This window comes from Corylus avellana, chromosome ca2, assembly GCF_901000735.1.
Source record: "Corylus avellana chromosome ca2, CavTom2PMs-1.0".
NCBI lineage: Eukaryota > Viridiplantae > Streptophyta > Magnoliopsida > Fagales > Betulaceae > Corylus > Corylus avellana.
Window position 1 is genome coordinate 24732392 of NC_081542.1, and position 6023 is coordinate 24738414.

Genomic DNA, 6023 nt, shown 5'->3' on the forward strand with positions numbered 1-6023 from the left:
TCAAGGAAATGGGGTGTGTTCACCATATCAGAATATTGAGATTAGTAAGAACCGATAAAAATCGAAGTTCCCACAGACGGCCCCAAACTGTTTAGGCAGTTTTCCGAATGATGACGTGGAATAGATCTCATAAATATCTTGATGTCCACTGGGATTTATCTTACTGAGAAATGGCAAAGAAAATGAATCAGAGCTGCCGGCGTTGTCCGGCGGGGGATAGCTCCGATGCCTAAGTTGGTCATAGTGTTTAAAAATATAACTTCGAAGATGGAGATAATCAGAGATATTTTGCTCAGGAGAGGAAAAAGAAGTTACCAAAAATTGAGAGGGGACTCCCCTTTTATAGGCATTAGTCTATACCTGTGGACCTGACACGTGGATTCTTTAAACCGAGAGTCCACGTGTCAAACAAAATATTTGAAGAATGATAAATAAAATATCATACAGATATAATTAATATTCCGATGGTAACCCTCGGTTAATCTTTCCAGGCTCGGCTAACCGAGCTTGAGAATCGAGTGCTTGAGGATATAAGTTCAGATGGGCCTAAGTTTACCGAGCATAAGTTTGATGAACAGTAAAATGACTGAGCTTTAGATGATGGGCCGGCAGGTCATCCTGCCAAGCCCAAAATAGCTGATCTACGACCCAACAATATTCAATCTGGATTCAATTTTAAATTGTGCACAAACATGTGGAAATGTAACTTCAGAAAAGGGAAGACATAGATAGAGCCAAAGGAAAGTTGTGTGAAAAAAACAAGTCGTGACTTGATATTGTACATGAATTTCCCCATCAATCTCTAGTTTTCGAAATAAATCAAAGCAAGAACAGCAAAGAGTATCACACTCAAGAACAGGTCATTATAGAGGTAAACTTCTTAAAGATAACACAGTAGATCATCGCCAACAACACTACAAATTTACAATCAATGATCCCACCATAACAACAGAAACTCATTCTCAAAAGTTTCCCTAGAGAAGACTACACGATCTTCGCCCTCTTGTGAATGGATCAGCTCATGCATGCGAGCTAACGCAGAAAAATAGTCATTAATGGCCGCGGCAGTTAGCAGACTGCAAGGGGTCGCAAGCACCCGTATCACTTTCGCCACTTGCGCAAACAACTGCGGTTTGTCGACACAAACGTACATACCATCATCAGGGAACCTACTGTTCTTAGAAAAGGAGACGTCTGATCTCAAAGCATAAATTAGCTCCTTGCGAGCTTTACTCATGTTGCTACTGAATTCAAAATCCGCGACACATAAATCATGTAATATGGTAGAGAATGAGCTAAGCTTAACAAAACGAAATGACTGAGAATACTCTATCAGCAAAGAAGGTTTGTAGCCAGGCATATTCTTCACAGTTCACAGCTGGCATTAACAATGATCAAAAAGAGTAATATAAGTAGGAGAAGTAGAACATTACAACTAAATTCAAACTTTGACAAAAACCCGGCCACCTTACCACATCACTCACCAGAACTTGCACAGAGCAGGAGAAGGGTTCTTTGGCGAGAGGAAACAAGATGTCTGGCGGTGAAAACAAAAGGATGTTGATAATGTCAATTTATAGAGGGAGAAGCTCACATTGTGGTGTTCGTCAAGTGGGAAGGAGCATGAGTTTCTGAATAATAATAAAATGCCATTGATGCGATATAAAGAAAAAATGAGATGGAAAAAGTAGCCGAAAGAAAGAAAGGAGAAAAAGAAAAAAAAGGTCTTCGGACATTAAAAAAAAGGTCGTCGACAGTGTGAAAGTCGAATATGTGGTGGAGAAGGTACGAGGATGTCTTTAAAGACTTTAATGAGCTAAATCGTGTCGATTTGTGGTTAGTAGAGCTTGAGTGACGTGGTCAGTTTAGCTAATAAATAAGGATTAATTATCTTTTTAATACTTAAATTTTTTATTTTTTTTATTTTTCTTAACTTATATTTTAATCTTATTACAAATGATACATGACTTATAAAAAAATATTAACTTAATACATTTGTCATATTCACATTCTATCACACGTGTTGTCTTGTTTTTTTTTTTTTTTAAAAAAAAAAATTAAATTAAACCTTAAAATTTTTTTTTGAAAAATTATAAGACCACCAAGCCACCCCTTAAGCGGTTAGAAGGCCAAACCACCCCCAAAAAATTTTGGGTGGTTCAGCCAACAGTACTTTTGGTCATTTTACTTTTTGAAAAAATAAAAATACATTTTCATATAACAAATTGGATGCCCTCCTTTAATTCCTGGTCGGACCAGTATAGATTTTGTAACCAATTAATTCTTGCACCAAAATAACTTTAATCTTATCATGAATACTTCATCGTGAAGGTAGCTAGGGGTGAGAAGAAATGAATTTTTTTCTTGAAGGAAAGGCTACGTTAAAAAGAATTAAATCTCTTTTATAAAGGCTCTGGCCAGAAAGAAATTAAAGAAGACCGTTTGGAGCATTTCTAATGGAGAAGCCAAATTTTAATGTAAAATAGTTCATTAAAATTTATTTTATCTAGTTTAGTTAATGAATTTTTAAAGGTTTCCTACATCCGATTAGCTATATTTTTATTTTTATTATTTAAATATCTGTTTAATATCTTTTTATTAAAAATTGTGAAAGAATATTCTCATAATGATCCATTGAAAAATGATAAAAGTTGTGAGAAAAGGAGAAAACATGTGAGAGAAACAATAAAAAAATAAAAGGGTAAAGTCCACATAACCTCCTCAAACTACCATCAAATTGACAATGTCCCCCACAAACTTTCAATTGTGACAATGTCCCCCATAAACTACCAAAAAATTGTCAATGTCCCCCCTAAGACTAACAAAAAGATCAAAATGCCCTTATATATTTCTTAATAAGACAAAAATACCCTTATAATTTTAAAAAAAAACAAAAATTAAAAAAAAAAAAACAAAAAATTTTAATTTCAAAAGAACAATTTTTTTTTTTTAAAAAAAAAATAGTTTTTAAACGAAATTTTTTAATTTTTTTATAACAATATTTTTTTTATAAAAAAAAAGAATATTTTTAAAAAAAAAACAGAAATTTTTATTTTAAAAAATTTATAAAACAAAATAAAAAACGAAATTTTTATAACAAAAAAAAATCGAAAAATTTTAATTTTTTTCTTATAAAAAGGATTTTAAAATTTTTTTTTTAATTTTCTACCCTTTGGATTTTTTTTTAATTAGTTTTAGGTTTTTTCTGGAAGTTTTTTTTTTATTTTTTGTTTTTATTTTATTAAGGGTAATTTCGTTATTGGGGGAACATTGACAATTTTTAGTAGTTTGAGGGGGATATTGTCACAATTAAAAGTTTGAGAGGGACATTGTCAATTGGGTAGTGGTTTGAGAGGGTTATGTGGACTTTTTCCAAAATAAAATAACCCCATTGAAAAATGTTACTAAATGTAGCTCTTTTTTTTTGGCTAATTCAATCAAATATCCATTTTGCACTTCTTTTTGTTAATCCAATGTGGAGGATTTTTTTACAAATCCGATTAGCCATTTTAGATAAAAGTACCATTTAGCTTCTCCATTAAGAATGCTCTTAGGCAGAATTTTAAAAATCTTTTGCCATGTCATCGATCTGTGGGCTCTCACGCCATTGACTTTCCCAAAGTTGTTTTCATTATGTGCTCGTTTGTGTTCTCAACGGGCACGGACTAGGCGCATGCTGTGACCTTCAAAGCCTGATTAATGCTTTTCGAAGTTTTCCCTTGACATTTTTCATATGATGGAAGAGGACCGTTTGTGGATCACTTAGATAAGTGCAGTAATTAATGCTTCTCTTTGCACGGATTGACCTAAAGTTGGAAGGCTAATTATGTCAATTTGCTGGCTTAAAATTAGACTGTGTCTTAAGGCCTGTTTGAGATTACGTTTGAGGTACTTAAAAGTGTTTTTAATACTAAAAAATTCCGTTTGAAAAAAAAAGTACTTATTTGATAAAAAAAATTAAAAGCACTTTTAAGGGTCTACCAAGCCTAAAAATGTCCAAAACTCATTTTTGGCAAAAGCTTAAAAATGAAGTTTTTGCCCAAAAACTCTTTTTAACTAATAAACTCTATTTCTCAAACACAATCCTAAATAGGCTCGGTGTCTTACTAGAGTGAGTTCACAAAGATATTCTTATATTATATTTCAAAAAGGTCTCTTCATTTCATGACACATGTTAGAGTGTTTCCAACGGTTATGCAGTTATTGAGAGCTCATTATTACTACTAATCATTTTCAAAATCATTTTTGTTAATGTTTTGTTTTCTTTTCTAATGACAAATATACCAACAAACAACTCAAAACAAAAAATAAAATAAAATAAAAACTTTTAAAACAATTTTTGCCTTTACCTAACATATACCACTTATTCAAATGAAAAAAAAAAAAAAAAAAAAAATCCCTAAAACATATTAACAAACATACACTCTTGATCTTTCCAAATACAACATGCAATTTCATGCAAGCACAATATCATAGGAACAAGATAAGTAACCATTTGTAAGGATTAATACCTTCCCATTAGCCAAGATTGCTACAAATTCGACTATTGATATTATATTTTATAAGAGTAATGGTTAGATATTATATTTTTATTTCACAATAATAATGTGACAATTCCAACATTAATGAGTGAATTATCTCCTTAAACTTTTTGAAATTATATTTTTATTAATATTATAAAATCTATTTAATTGTTGAAACATGTACTTCAAAGTTAAAAAATCTATTTAATTAGTTGACAAGAAAATATTTTGCCATGTCATCGATTTGTGTGCTCTCACTCGATTGGCTTTTTGGAAGCTGTTTTTGTTGTGTGCTTGTTTTGTGTTTTCTTCTATGTTTCTTCGCAACATTGATGACTCAACAGTCACGGGCTCGTGCTATGAGCTCCAAAGCGTGAAAGTTGTGTCATGCCAACTCAACTGAACTCAACTATTACGTGAAAGGTATGCCGTACACTGTCTTTTGTGAACGATTTTTCTACGCATGTGACTCATCACATGTAAGAATTCAGAAAAGAAAGCCACAAAAAAACTCAAAAGAAAGATATTTAAGAAGACTTCGTGTGAACAGTAAAATGGCTGGGATTTTACTGTTGACACGAAGACGTTGTGGTTTAGGCATCCTGACTAATGGACCATTCGAAGTCATTTCAATACCTGAATGGTTTATTTGTAATTTTTCGTTTGACAGTGAGTTAAAGTTATTATCATATTGTATAAAGCACATCCCCACCGTTTGGGAAATGGCAAATCCAAGTAAAATGCCTGATAGATGTTACCAGCTTCCGTGGTTTGCAGGTTGGATGCAGAAGGATCTACTCCTTCAAAATCCTCCACTGTCTCCAAGAAAAACAGATTGCAAGCATCACTTGTATTACAAGGTTTTTTTTTTTTTTTTTTTTTTTCTTCTTTCATTTTCTTATGAACATCTTAATATTGTTTTTGGTTGGATTGAGAGTACTTATGTTATCTTGTTCTTGTGAGGATTATTTGTCAATTTTTTTTTTTTTGCACTTAGAACCTTATGAATCGTTTTGTGATCTAAATGTGTTGTTTTTACATTTAACAATAAAGATGGACCTCCTTCTCTCTCTTTTCTAGAGAGAGAAGCTCTGAAACCTTGTGTTTCTTTTTGGTCTCCTTTGTGAGATCCTTCTCCCCTCTCTCTGTGGTTTTTTTCCTTCTTTTTTCTTTTTCCGCCAAAGATCCTTGGTGTTCCTCCTTGCTTTCCGCCACAGATCAGCCGCGCTCAGCCTTCGCTCCAACATTCGACTAGCCTCTCGCCACTTCCCGTCCACAGTCATCGCCGGATCAGTCTTGGTTCATAGATGGGTTTTTTCTAAAACCCATTCTACATTCCCAGTCTACCATCACCGCCGGCCTTCCAGCTCCTCAACGCCTCCTCCCGCTCCGCCATCGATCCAAACGCTCTATCGTGTACCTTACGCACTCGCGCGTGTGAGCCACGTCCTGGTCCGTCCGCGCATCCAACGCTTCCATAGCTTACCTTCGCTGCCCTCC

General features: G+C 33.7%; 1 long non-coding RNA gene across 1 annotated transcript; it reads right to left on the bottom strand.

The window, feature by feature from the left end:
• Positions 1-707: 707 nt before the first annotated feature.
• Positions 708-1594, bottom strand: LOC132173032 (uncharacterized). The gene is made up of 2 exons (XR_009439224.1): positions 1473-1594; positions 708-1378 (listed from the first exon to the last, which is right to left on the bottom strand). It is a non-coding gene; the product is annotated as an uncharacterized LOC132173032 (long non-coding RNA).
• Positions 1595-6023: the final 4429 nt, after the last annotated feature.